Source organism: Pongo pygmaeus, chromosome 18, assembly GCF_028885625.2.
Source record: "Pongo pygmaeus isolate AG05252 chromosome 18, NHGRI_mPonPyg2-v2.0_pri, whole genome shotgun sequence".
In the NCBI taxonomy this organism is placed as follows: domain Eukaryota; kingdom Metazoa; phylum Chordata; class Mammalia; order Primates; family Hominidae; genus Pongo; species Pongo pygmaeus.
In genome coordinates, this window is record NC_072391.2 from 21,349,126 (window position 1) to 21,363,983 (window position 14,858).

The window sequence follows — 14,858 nt, forward strand, 5'->3', positions numbered from 1 at the left end:
ATAGGCCGGGTATGGTGGCTCATGCCTGTAATCAACATTTTGGGAGGCTGAGGCAAGAGGATCGCTTGAGGCCAGGAGTTTGAGACTAGCCTGGCCAACATGGCAAAACCCTGTCTCTACTAAACATGCAAAAATTATCTGGGTGTGATGGCGCACAACTGTAATCCCAGCTACTCAGGAGGCTGAGGCAGGAGAATCTCTTGAACCCAGGAGGTGGAGGTTGCAGTGAGCTGTGATCACACTACTGCACTCCAGCCTGGGTGACAGAGTGAGACCCTGTCTCTAACAATAATAAAAATAAAATAAAATGAAACAAAACAGCATGGAAAAGTCCAGCATCTTCAAATATTGCTGGACTATTATTGCCAAGCCCAATGTAGTCAGAAGTAGGATTTGAACATTTAAATGCATCCTTTGCTGATTGGACAGAATGTAACCTTTAAAAATTATTTTCCTTCTTATACAAACAGCAGGGTTCCTTCTTCATCACTGAAGAATAAGATGGCATGCTTCAGACCACAGCATCAATGCCCATGCCAGGTAGCTTCACTTTGTGGTTCCTGGGTGATAGGATTTGGCTCTGTGTTCCCATCCAAATCTCATATTGAATTGTAATCCCCAGTGTTGGAAGTGGGGCCTGGTGGGAGATGATTGGATCATGGGGGTGGTTTCTAATGGTTTATCATCATCCCTCTAGTGGTGTCTTGTGACAGAGTTCTCCTGAGATCTGCTTGTTTTAAAGTGTGTATCACTTCCCCTATGCCTCTCTGCTCCTCCTTCTCCTGCCATGCAGATGTGCCTGCTTCCCATTTGCCTTCTGCCATGATTATAAGTTTCCTGAGGCCTCCCCAGCCATGCATCCTGTACAGCCTATGGAACTGTGAGCCAATTAAACCTCTTTTCTTTGTAAATTACCCGGTCTCAGGTATGTCTTTATAGCAGTGTGAGAACAGACGAATACACTGGGCTTGTTTCTTGTGCTCAAAGGCCAAGTGTCATGGATATTAATTACCAAGTCACATGCTGGTCATAAACTTACATGATGTGCTCCCTGGAAACTAAGCTAGGAACTCACCAAGGAGGCTTTGGTGGAGTGGGGGTGCAGGTCGGGGGATCAAAGGAACTGATGAGAGGCAGAGAGAATAGGAGACCTGGCTTCTTGCACTCTGCCCTGTGTCACATTTCTGCTGGTGCTGAGGTTAATTGCACCACCTCTGGGAATTATTTACTCAGGCTGTGATCCTGGCCCCAGCTCTGACTACTTGGTAATTGGCAAATTATTTCACATTTTTGTGCCTAAGTTTCCTCATCTGTAAAGTGGATGTGATAATAAGTGCCGTAATTTTAAAAAAAATAAATAAAGATAGGGTCTTGCTATGTTGCCCAGGTTGGTCTCAAATTCCTGGGCTCAAGCAATCCTCCTGCCTTGGCCTCCCAAAGTGCTGGGATTATAGGTATAAGCCACCATGCCCAACTGAGTACTCTAATATTTACTGCTGCATAACAAATTTACCCAAAATATAGCAATCTAAAACAACAAATAAGAATTTATTTTCTCTCACAGCTTCTGTAGATCAGGAATTGAGGAGCAGCTTAGCTTGGAGTTTCTGGCTCAGAAACTCAGGGTCTCTCACGAGTTTGCAGTTAAGATGTTGCAGGAGCTGCAGTCATCTGAAGGCTTGACTGGGGCTGGAGGACCTGCTTCCAAGGTGGCCCAGACACATGGCTGTTCCTCAGTTCCTCTACACAGAGGCATCTCCACAGGGCTAACTGTGGGTCCTTACAAAATGACAGCTGGCTTCTCCCAGAATGGGTAACTCAAGAGAGAGAAAGAGGAAGGAAGCAGCAGCAGTGTCTTTTATAACCTAGTCTTGGAAGTCACATGCCATCATTTCTCTGTTTTCCTTTTTTTGAGACAAGGTCTCCCTCTGTAGCCCAGCCTGGAGTGCAGTGATACAATCACAGCTTACTGTAGCCTCAACCTACTGAGGGCTCAAGAGCTCCTCCTGCCTTAGTCTCCTGAGTAGCTGGGACTACAGATGTGTGCCATTGCCACCATGCCAGTTAATTTTTAATATTTTGTAGAGGTAGGGTCTTACTATATTGCTCAGGCTGACATACCATTATTTCTACAATATCTTATTGGTTGCACAGATTGGCCCTATTCACAGGGCATACACAAGAAGGTGAATACCAGGAGGGGAGGATCATTGAGAGCCATTTTGAAGGCTGACTAACACAAGTATCTAACTCAAAGGGTTGCCGTGGGGATTAAATGCATTAGTATATGGAAAGAATCCCAGACCAAAGCTTATATACAGTAAATGTTTATAAATGTTAGTTTTTGTTATTATTGGCCTGTAGGGTAGCAGTTTCACTACAGATACTGTCATTTTTAAGGTAATAATCTTTCTGTCTTCGTTTGTTTGTTTTTATCTGGTTACAGATTAAAATCAGCAATTTTCTTTATTTTTTTTTCTTTTTTTGCCCATCTTCAATCACAAAATCACCTATGGATTTTTGAGTTGAATGTTGTCTTTTAAAACAATTTTAAATGGTTTTGAACTTATGAAAATAATGCTTGTTCAAAAACTTGACAGAAATATGTATAACATGGCCAGGCACGGTGGCTCATGCTTGTAATCCCAACACTTTGGGAGCACTTGAGGTCAGGAGTTTGAGACCCGACTGGGCAACAGGGCAAAACCCCATCTCTACTAAAAATACAAAAATTACCCAGGCATGGTGGCACGTGCCTGCAACGTCAGCTATTCGGGAGGCTGAGGCAGGGGAATCGCTTGAACACAGGAGGTGGATGTTACAGTGAGCTAAGATCTGTGCCACTGTACTCCAGCCTGGGCAACAGAGCAAAACTCCATCTCAAATAAAAGAAAAAAGAAATATGTATGACATATGCTTGTTTTCAGTAACACAGAAACAAGCAGAATAAAAAGTAGCATCCCTCTTCATACCTCTCTCGTGCTTCTCTTCCCAGAGGTAACCACTTTTAAGTTTATATTCTTCTGACCACTTTGTCTTAAAAGACATGCTGTACTGGTATTAAATACATGGGATTATTGAGTTTATATGGGTCAGTGATTTAAGAATTGGTTGAACAGTTTATCTTGAAAATTATGCATGTTGTAACAAGGCATTTAGATAATAGCCCCAAGCCCCACCTCACTCCTGCTGGCATGACCATTGTGAAATATTTTTTTTCTAGAGGGTAGGGGGATGTTTTCATATTTTGGGATATTACGTAGGATGGAATAATGGAATTGTGATACAGCTGGATCTACAAATAGGCTGGTTGACTTCATTTCACATCTACAATGCAATATTGGAGAAAGGGTGTGAGCTCTGAAGTGGAGACTGATCTGGATTTGAATGTTGGTTCTGATGCTTCCTAATGAGAGGAGTTTAGGCAAGTTTTTCTTTGTTTGTCTGTCTGTATCTCTCAGTGTCCATATTTGCAAAGCCACCTCATGGGTATGTTAAGTGAGGTCATGCGTGATGTCAGGTGCGAAGTTGACTCCTAGCCCGAGGTGCTTAGTCCAGGTTAGCTCCCTTCCATGGTCCAGGTTAGCACCTTTACTTTGCCCTAGGTTGGCTCCCTTTTCTTAGTTTTGGTTAGCACCGTTTCTTTGGTCTAGGTTAACACCTTTTTCTGCACTCCACTTCTGGAAAGACTGTGGAACTTCCCACAAGGGGGCGCAGGTACAAAGGGATTGCAGCCAGAAGCAGAGCACAGTCGCTGCCCGTGGAGGCTAAGGGGCCACCTTTGTATTCATCGCAAGCGTCTCTGCTGTGTGCAAACACCATCCTCTCAGGTGACGGCACAATAAAATGATCTCAGTTATGAGTGCTCCAGGGGTTGGCCACAGCTCTGTTCTCCCTCTGGGGAGCCTGTCTTCTAGTTGCTATGCAATTTTCAGTCCTTCTTTTCCCAAAGGCACTGAGTGAAATCCCTTTTATGACCAGGAGCTTTAGTTTCTAACAGCTTTAAAGTAGATGATGTCGTACTTCCAATGTTTTCTCTATCAGGTTAGCTGAAGAAATCTGGACAGAATCAAGGGCCACTCAAAAAATGCTTGCATGAACACAATGTAACATGCTTATGAAACCGACCCAATAGATCCACAGACAGACTTTTTTTCTTTAAACATGGAAATTGACTCTTCTGGTTGTTTCGTTGTTGTTGTTTTTGTTTCGTTTTGTTTTTGATGGAGTCTCATTCTGTTGCCCAGGCTGGAGTGTGGGTGCACAATCTTGGCTCACTGCAACCTCCACCTCCCGGGTTCAAGCCATTCTCCTGTCTCAGCCTCCCAAGTAGCTGGGATTATAGGTGTGCGCCACCACTCCCAGCTAATTTTTGTATTTTACGTAGAGACGGGGTTTCACCATGTTGGCCAGGCTGGTCTCGAACTCCTGACTCCAAGTGACCTGCCCACCTCAGCCTCCCAAAGTGCTGGGATTACAGGCGTGAGCCACCATGTCTGGCCACTTCTGGTCTTAAAGCTTGAAACTTACATTTGTTTTATCTGAGTTCCTTCCTCAGAAAACATCTTCAGGCCTCTCAAAAAATAAAAAATAAATTTCAAAAAAAACTATCAAAGAACTGAAACTCACTAGATCACCACATCAGAACAATGAGATATGGGACCCCTCATTTATCCTGATTGCTTCCTTGCCCCTTCCTGTTTTCTTATACATTGCTACATTTGTTCCCTGCTATGTAAACCCCCAGATTTAGTCAGTCAGGGAGATGGATTTGAGCCTGAGCTCCCATCTCCTTGGCTGCAGCACCTGATTAAAGCCTTCTTCCTTGGCAATAGTCATTGTCTCATTGGCTTTCTGTGTGGTGAGCAGCAGGACCAAGACTGAACCCCTGGTGTTTTGGTAACACTTACATTTTAAAATTATTTTTAAAAATCAGTTATTGTTATGTTCCAGGTCTTACATCATTCAATGCTCAGAACCACCCTATGAGATAGGTACTGTCATTATTATTATTTTGAGACACGGTCTTATTCTGTCACCCTGGCTGGAGTGCAGTGGTGCAATCTCAGCTCACTGCAGCCTCGATCTCCAGGGCTCAAGTAATCCTTTCATCTCAGCCTCCCGAGTAGCTGGGACCACAGGTGCATGCCACCACGCCCAGCGAAATTTTATATTTTTTGTTGGAATGGGGTCACACTGTGTCCAGAATTTATTCCTTCCGGTGGGTTCTTGGTCTCGCTGACTTCAAGAATGAAGCTGCGGACCCTCGCAGTGAGTGTTACATCTCTCAAAGATGGCGTGTCCAGAGTTTGTTCCTTCAGATGTTCAGATGTGTCCGGAGTTCCTTCCGCTGGGTTCGTGGTCTTGCTAACTTCAGGAGTGAAGCCGCAGACCTTCGCAGTGAGTGTTACAGCTCTTAAAGGTGTCCAGAGTTGTTTGTTCCTCCCGGTGGGTTCGTGGTCTCACTGACTTCAGGAATGCAGCTGCAGACCTTCCTGGTAAGTGTTACAGCTTGTAAAGATAGTGTGGACCCACAGAGTGAACAGCAGCAAGATTTATTGTGAAGAGTGAAAGAACAAAACTTCCACAGTGTGGAAGGGGACTCCAACAGGTTGCGGCTGCTGTCTGAGGTTGCCAGATTTTATTCCGTTATTTGTCCCCACCCACGTCCTGCTGATTGGTCCATTTTACAGAGTGCTGATTGGTCCATTTTACAGAATGCTGATTGATGCATTTACAACCCTTTAGCTAGACACAGAGTGCAAATTGGTGTGTTTTTACAGAGAGCTGATTGGTGCGTTTACAATCCTTTAGCTAGCCACAGAGCGCAGATTGGTGCATTTTTACAGAGTGCTGATTGGTGCATTTACAATTCTTTAGCTAGACACAGAGGGCTGATTGGTGCATTTTTACAGAGTGCTGATTGGTGCATTTACAGTCCTCTAGCTAGACAGAAAAGTTCTCCAAGTCCCCGCTCGACCCAAGAAGTCCAGCTGGCTTCATCTCTCAACATGATGTTGCCTAGGCTGGTCTTGAACTCCTGCACTCAAGTGATCCACTCGCCTCAGGCTCCCAAAGTGCTGGGATTACAGATGTGAGCCACCACACACAGCTGGTACTATTATTAGCCCCATTTGATGAGTGAAAAAAATAGGGACAACAGAGAGGGCTGACAACTTTCCCAACATCACACAGCCAGGAAATGCTGGAGGCAAGTTTCAAAGTCTTTTCTGTCCAAAGTCCACAGCTTGCAGGTCTTAACTGCTACATACGTAGGCTTTCTGCTCGAGATAAAGACAACTGGACTTGGAATTAAAACACATGGTTGAATCACTGTTCTTTACCACTAAGTAAACTGATCATGGGAAAATCCCCTGGTTTTATCCACTTCTCGATAAGAAACTGAAGTCTGGGGAGAGTATGAATTTTTTTGTTTTGTCTTAGAGACAGGGTCTCACTCTATTGCATAGGCTGGAGTGCAGTCGTGTGACCATAGCTCCCTGCAGCCTCTAACTCCTGGGCTCAAGTGATCTGAGTTGCTGGGGCTACAGACATGTGCCACCACGCCTGGCTAATTTATTTGTTTTAGAGATGAGGTCTCAGTATGCTGCCCAGCCTGGTCTCAAACCTCTGGCCTTAAGCAATCCTCTCACTTCAGTCTCCCAAGTTGTTGGGATTACAGGTGCAATCCACCGTGTCTGGGGAAAGTATGAATCGTAACTCCACTAAGAGCACTCTCACGGGGTTGTGTGTCGTATGTGATAATGGGTGTGAAAGTGCTTGGCAAACTGTAAAACAAGGTACACCCATATTAAGGGTGTGTTGACAAAGTTGAAGCTGATGATGATGATGGCCAGGAAACAATCAGTCAGGGACTATAGGGTTCTCATCAAATTTAGGGGTTGCTTTTTTTTTTTCTCCTTTCTTACTTTTAGCCCCAGGGACCATATTCATTCAATTGATATTGAATACCTACTATGTGCCAGGCACCATCCTAGGCACTGGGGATTCAACAACAGAGAACAGAACAAAGCAAAGTCCCTGCCCTCTGGGAGCCCATATTCTAGAGACAAGACACACATGCATCTATAATGTGTCAGGCAGGGACAAGTGCTTTGGAAAATAATAAAGCAGAAGCCGGGTGTGGTGGCTCACGCCTGTAATTGCAGCACTTTGGGAAACCGAGGTGGGAGGATCACTTGAGGCCAGGAGTTCAAGACCAGCCTAGGCAACATGAGACCATCCCTGTCTCTACTAAACATTTTTAGAAGTTAGCCAGGCATAGTAGTGCACGACTATAGTCCCAGCTACTCAGGAGGCTGAGGCAGGAGGATCACTTAAGGCCAGGAGGTCAAGGTTGCAGTGAGCTAGGATTGTGCCACAACACTCCAGCATGGGCAATTTCAGGGGTCCCTGAAGTCCCCTCCTTTTCCAGAATACCTAATGATTATTCCATCCCCTAATTAAAGAAATACCAAATAAAATTAGAAACCCAAACTCTGTTTGTGTGTCTCGTTCTCACGAGCACGCACCCACTTCTCTCTTAAGTGTGGACTTTTGCTTTCCAATAAAAGCTTCTTGCTTTTCACTTCATTTTGACTCACCTGTGAATTCTTTCTTGTGATGATGTCAAGAATCTGGGGATTCTTGACAAGAAGCTGTGGCTGGGGTCTCACTGGCATCCAGAAACCCTCCTGAGCCCTCCTGTGACACCAGGATTTGCTGACAGAGCAAATGTGAGGAGAGGCATCAGAATTTCTCTAAGATTTCTGAGCTGAGCAACCATCTGGAAGGTTGGAGCTGCTGTATTTGGGTGGGGAATGTTGGGGAAACCAGCCCCACACCACCCAGTGGGTACCCTGAGTCTGGTGGAGACAAAGGAGTTAGAAAGAGACAGAATAAGCATTTAAAAGGCAGGTCCAGGGGACCAGAATATCGGAGGCTTGCTCACGGCCCAGAGCTCTTGGGCTCTGCCCAATTTACTGGTTTACTAGCTTTTTGTTCTTAGGGCAGATGGGAGGGGGAGGAAGGGATGAGGAAAAGGATTAATCAGTGAAGGAGAACTCGTGAGTCATTCGATAAGATGGGTAGCAGTGGTGGTTTCTGTGAATTTCCTTGAGTAAAGGCATGTGTCTAAACTACTTAAGATCTTTAACTTATCAGGACTGAAATGGGTGGGAGCGGGTTTCAGGAGGAGCCAAGATGTTTGATTATACTCCACTGCTTCAAGGGAGTGTTGTCTCCCTGAGCAACCTGTGGAATGCTGCTGAGCAGTTATGCTCTTGGTGCATAAAGAAATGAAAGCAATAAGGAGACTTTTCTTCTCAGAGGCTGCCCATGGCTTCCCATGGGTGTCTCACACAGGGGAGACCAACTCAACTGGCACCCCAGAAACTCTTTCCCACATGTTCCCCTTTTTTGTCTCTATTAATTTTTTTGATTAATAACTGCCATTGCTATCGTGGCTTGTTCATGGTATCTGGCTTCTCTCCCAAGGCACCATCTGCATCTGTAGACTAAAAACAAACAACGTAAACAGACACAAACCAAAATAAAATTTGCAATTGTTGATCTACCTATGGCTTCAATCCACTTTAAAGGTTTGGTATTAGAAAGGCCATCAGAGGCTCCAGCAAGAATATCAGCTCCAGGCAATAGGGTGAGATGAGCCTGAGATGCCTCAAAAACTTGTTTTTTCAGTTTAGCAATATCTAATGTTAAATTATCTTCTTTTCCTTGTAGGTGATGTTTAATCCTCTCTCACTGGTATTCAATGGCATTATAAGAACTAGGAGTAAAACAAAAATTGGAAGTATTCCAATCACATTGCATTTGAATTCTATGCTCCAAGCTCATAAGCCAATCTCCCATCCAAATTACTGTTTGACGGAGATCATTAATTTGATTTGCCAATTTTTGACCTATTTAGCTTTGGGAATTCCAAAGCTTAGAAGAATTTTTCTGCCAACTATCCACAAAGCCCACAGTTTGAATAGAAGAGTGCAAAGCAACACCAGCAGCAGCAGCAGTAGCTGTGACAGCTATAAGGCCCATGATCACAGCTATTAAAGTAAATATGAGTCTCTTTGATCTATTAAGTATTCCTTTTAGTATTCAGTGATAATATGTATGGAGGGAGAGGCCTCCCAAGGTCTATTGAGGGAAACAGTTATCCGAACTCCTTGGGCCCTAACCAGTAAAATGCTATTATCTTTATTAAAGGTAGAATTAATGCAGGTAAAAAGATGACAGTTGAGGCATGATATGGTTTGAGAGTCAGTTAGGATATTAATTTTTCCCACTGCCAACATAAAAGGAGGTTTAACAAAATTCTGCAATGGGACTGCCTGATTAGAGGTCATGGCTACAACAAATCAAAGTTTTTTTTACTAAGGGTCTTTGTTTTATATTCTCCTTTCCAAATCTGAGTTGGAATTTGAGCCATCATTAATTTCCACAATTCTAGATGTTCTGGACTTATAATTGGATCAATCATTTTTGGGCTTGAAAGAGCCATACTGTTCTCCTCCCACTTAATAGGTTAATTTGTTTTAATTCTTCTATATAATTTTGGTGCATTATCTGTGTAGTTGTTTGTAAAAGGAGTCTCTCTACAATCTTTGCACTGTCCAGTAAAATTTACTGCAAAGCATCCCATAGGGGCCCAATCAATGACGATTCCATAGGACTTACTTTGCAGTACAGCAGCGCTGTTTGCAATACAATCTTCCCAGGTTAGCACCTCTAGCTTTCCACACCATTTAGTGGCCTTCCTCGGGCAGGGCTTCTTATTAGGTTTAAATTTATTAATCTGGTGATGTGTCGTAACATAGCTGTGCTCAAGGTATTTAATAGTGTCCAAAGATTGAAATGTTCTTCCACTGATTGCATGAATAGAGGCTTTTGATCCATTATGTGCAGGGACACAAGCCATGCAGCTTCGTTTATCATAATTTAAACATCCTGCTGCCGGCTCCAGGCAGATGGAAGGAAAGTGATAACCAATGGAAACATTCATTAACATTCCTTCCTCCTCTGGATGAGTAGGACCTCGGTTATCTATTGGTCTGGGCATCCAGATACTATCATTAACATGGGGTCTAACCATGTAACAGGCCTAATCAGTGGTGGGAATGGAATGTAGGCCCAATAAGTGTAATTTTGATCTGCCTCAGCTACAGGCAGACACACCACAAGGGAGATTACCGTCATCATAGCTACCATTAGATTACTGGTGCTCAGTGGCTTGTTCTAAGACCTCAGATTCTCTTTTGCAATGTGAGCTAGTCTCTTCATCTGCCCCCAGGTCAGTGGAGTTGCTTGGCGAGTTTTACTGGTTTCCATCTGCTCAACAGAGATGTTCATCTGAGCCATCTGATGAACTGGGGGTGCAGGGATGTTCTGAAGTCTTTTCCTCTTCTTTGGATTCTGGCTTATGGCACAGCTTAAGATGTCTTGTGGGTACCCAGACAGGAAGCTGATTCTCTCCTGGTGAGATACAAGCAAACCCCTGACCCCATGTAATAATTTTGCCCTTTTCCCAGGTTTTGGTTCTGATGTCCTTCCACCACACATGTTTTCCTTCATAAGCATTTATTTTTTGCCTTGTCAAATGCTGCTCTGCTGCCATTGTAATCTGATCTCTAGACAAATTCAGAAAATGTAAAGTGGTAAGAGCCAATTGTAGCTGCATATGGGGAGTAGCGTATTCTCTGGTTCCCCCCTCTGTCTTTTGTTTTTGTAATTGAGATTTTAAGGTTCGATTAGCCTGTTCAACAATGGCTTGGCCTTGAGAATTATAGGGTATTCCAGTACTGTGCTCAATGTTCCACTGTTGAAGGAACACCTGTAAAGATTTACTACAGGAGCCTGGGCCATTGTTTGTTTTAATCTTTTGTGGGATGCCCATGGCAGCGAAACAGGAAAGTAAATGTCTTAATATGAGCAGCCGCCTCGCCTGTTTGGCAAGTTGCCCATAAAAAATGAGAAAAGGTATCTATAGTAACATGGACATATGAAAATTTCCCGAACAAAGGTACATGGGTTAGGTCCGTTTGCCACAACATATTGGGGGTTAATCCCTGTGGGTTAACACCAGTCCTTTCACGTGGCAGTTGTACTACCTGGCACTTAGGGCAATGTTGCACAATGCCCTTTGCCTGTCTCTGAGTAATTTGTTATTTTTGTTTAAGTCCTGCTGCATTAACGTGTTAGGGAGTGAAAATCTTGGACATTAGTAAGCACAGTGGAAATAGTAAATCAGCTTGATCATTAGCCCTTACAAGGGGCCCAGGAAGATTAGCGTGTGCTCAAATGTGTGTAATATAGAAAGGAAAACGGCGATCACACACTGCCTTTTGTAAAGAAGAAAACAGCTGATAGAGTTGTTCATTCACCAGATATTTAATGAGTGCAGTTTCTATGTATTGAGTGGCTTGAACAACATAAGCTGAATCAAAGACAATATTTACAGGTTGCTTAAAGTCTTCTAACACACCTATAACTGCCTGTAATTCAGCCTTCTGTGCCGATTGAAAGTCAGTTTGAATAATTCTGTTTTTAGGTCCTATGTAAGCTGCTTTTCCATTGCTAGCGCCATCTGTAAACACAGTCACTGCTCCTTCCAATGGAGCACTATGGGTAATTTTTGGAAGGACCCATGTTGTTAACTTTAAAAACTGAAAAATTTTGTTTTTTGGATAATGATTGTCAAGAACTCCAGTGAAGCCAGCTAAATTTATTTGCCAATTGACCGAATTAACAAAGGCTTGCCAAATCTGATTTTTATTCATTGGAATTATAATCTTATCTGGATCTGAGCCACAAAGTTTAACAACTCTAAGGCAAGCTTGCCCAATCAAGATTGCCATCTGATCCAAGTATACTGTGAGTGTTCTAACAGTATTGTGAGGCAGAAAAGACCATTCAACTAAGTCCTCACTCTGAGCTGTAACCCCTGTAGGAGAATGGAGAGTAGGGAACACAATGAACTGTAATGGTAAACTTGACTCTATTCTATTTACCTGGGCCTGTTGTATTTTTTCTTCAACTATTTGTAATTCTTTGTCAGCCTTAGGAGTCAGTTATCATTTACTATTGAGTGCAGGGTTTCCTCTTAAAATAGAGAACAGATTAGACATAGCATAGGTAGGGATTCCCAAAGTAGGTCAAATCCAACTGATATCCCCTAATAATTTTTGAAAATCATTTAGTTTTCAGAGAGTCTTTTTGAATTTGAACCTTTTGGGATTTAATTGCCCTTTCCTGAACCTGCATTCCCAAATATTGGAAAGGAGTGGCCATTTGAATTTTTTCTGGTGCTATGAGCAATCCAGCATTGACTAGCACCTCCTGTAAATATGAATAACACTGGATAAGTCAGTCTCGATTTTCGGCTGCACACAATATGTCATCCATATAATGAATGATATACGAATCGGGAAACTGATCTCTCACAGGCTGAAAATCCTTCCCCACAAAAGTTTGACAAATAGTAGGACTATTCAACATACCCTGTGGCAAGACTTTCCAATGATATCTGGCTGCTGGTTTCTTGTTGTTCATAGCAGAAGTAGTAAAAGCAAATTTCTCAAAATCGGACTCTGCTAGAGGAATATTAAAAAAGCAATCCTTCAAATCTATAATTATTAATGGCCAGTCTCTAGGAATCATGATGGGTTATGGAAGCCCTGGCTGCAGGGCCCCCGTCAGCTGGATGACTGCATTGACTGCTCGTAAGTCAGTTAGCATGAACCATCTGCTGGATTTTTTCTTTATTACAAACACTGGTGAATTCCATGGAGGAAATGTGGGCTCAATGTTTCCTTTGTTTAATTGCTCTTTGACTAATTCCTGTAAGGCCCCCAATTTTTCCTGAGAAAGCAGCCCCTGCTCAACCCAAACAGGATTCTGGGTCTTCCATTTTAAGGGAATAGAACTTGGAGGCTCAACAGTGACCAGCCCTAAAAATGGTAACCTAATTCTTTTCAGTCTTTTTTTACAGTAACCTGTATGGGTTCAATAATGCCAGTCTCCCGTCTTCCTAGGCCTTTTCTGGGAATATAGCCCATGTTTGACATTATTTTTTGACTAGCTTGACTGAACTGGGGAGAAGGGATTGAAATTTCTGTGCCCCATTGCTGAAGCAGATCTCTCCCCCATAAGTTATCAAGAATGGGCATAATTAGAGGTTGTATTGTGCCTTCCTGTTCTTCTGGACCAAGACATGGTAAGATAAAAGTACTTTGGAAAACTTCTGAAGCAGTTCTGACCCCAACAAGACCTACTGGGGCCTTTTGTTTGGGCCGGTTTTTTGGTCATTGATAAAGAGCTGTGATCGACACATCTGCTTCTGTGTCGACCAGACCCTCAAATTGTTTTCCTTGAATAGTAACCACACAAATAGGTCTATTGTCAGAGACTTGATTTACCCAATAGGTAGCGTTGCCTGCTGAATTTGTGCTTCCAAATCCTCCTGTTCTTTTTTCTGAACTTTCTCCTAACTTAACATATGGTAAAAGCAACAGTTGAGCTATTCTGTCACCTTGATTAGCACTCCAGGGAACAGTGGAGGAGATAACAATTTGAATTTCTCCCTGGCAATCAGAGTCCACTACTCCAGTATGTACTTGAATTCTCTTTAAGTTTAAGCTGGACCTTCCCAGTATAAGTCCCACCGTGCCATTTGGCAATGGGCCGTAAACTCCCATTGGGACCTTCCTAGGAGGCTCCCCAGGAAGGAGTGATATGGCTTCGGTACAGCATAAATCTACTGCCCCACTTTTAGCTGTGGAGGGGGACAATTGCTGTACATTCATACAGGGATAGACTGGGCCGAGAACACACCATTTGGAGTTGGGAACATCCCATCCTGAATTGGGAATGCCCCATTTTGAATCAGGGCCCAGGGCTTGCTCTCTGTCCATTTCCTGGCAAGGGCTGTCTGCTGTTATCAAACTTTGAATGACATTGATTAGCGCAGTCTTTTCCTTTTTTACTTCTAGGAAAGGTACCTGGTTCCCTGCTTTTTCCTCCTGAGTTTTGCCTTTTTTGGCTCTTTCTACACTCTCTTTTTGTATGTCCTATCTGTCCACAATTATAGCAAGATCCAGGGCACACTCATATGTTTTTTGTTACCCTTAGTCCAGCCATTGCTTGAGCAAGGAGGCTGGCCTTATATAAGTGCCCCTCAATGCCATCGCAGGCTTTAATGTATACTCTTAAAGATTTTTCCTCATTTAGATCTGCCTTTCCCTTAATAGGTCTAACTGCTGCCTGACATTCTCTATTAGCATTTTCATAAGCAAGTAGCTGAACGATCACTTTCCTGGCATGAGAATCCAAAATAGCCTTTTGAGCCACATCTTGCAAATGGATGATAAAATCCGGATAAGGCTCCTTTGGACCCTGTCAAACTGAGTTAAAAGAAGGATAAGTAGTACCAGGGTCGTGAATTTTTTCCCAGGCTCTTAGGCATATAGTTCTGAGCTGATCAACAGCCTCATCACCCATTACCATCTGTTGATTTAGAGTACTCCATGCCTGTCCAGTTCCAAGCAATTGATCAGATGTGATATTAACGAAAGGTTGGGCTTGAGCATTTCTCCATGCCTGATTTGTTGCTTCATCCGTCCACCAGGTTTTAAATTGGAGAAGTTGAGAGGAGGACAGCGTGGATCAGGCTAATGACTCCCAATCCACAGATATTAAATGCCGGTTATAAGCCACAGATTGTAACAAGGAATGAACATAAGGAGAATTTGGCCCATATTGTCCAATTGCTTGCTTTAAGTCTTTTAATATTTTAAAAGGAAATGGCTCCCAGCATGCTTGAGCATGTTCTCCGGGCTCCTCAGCTG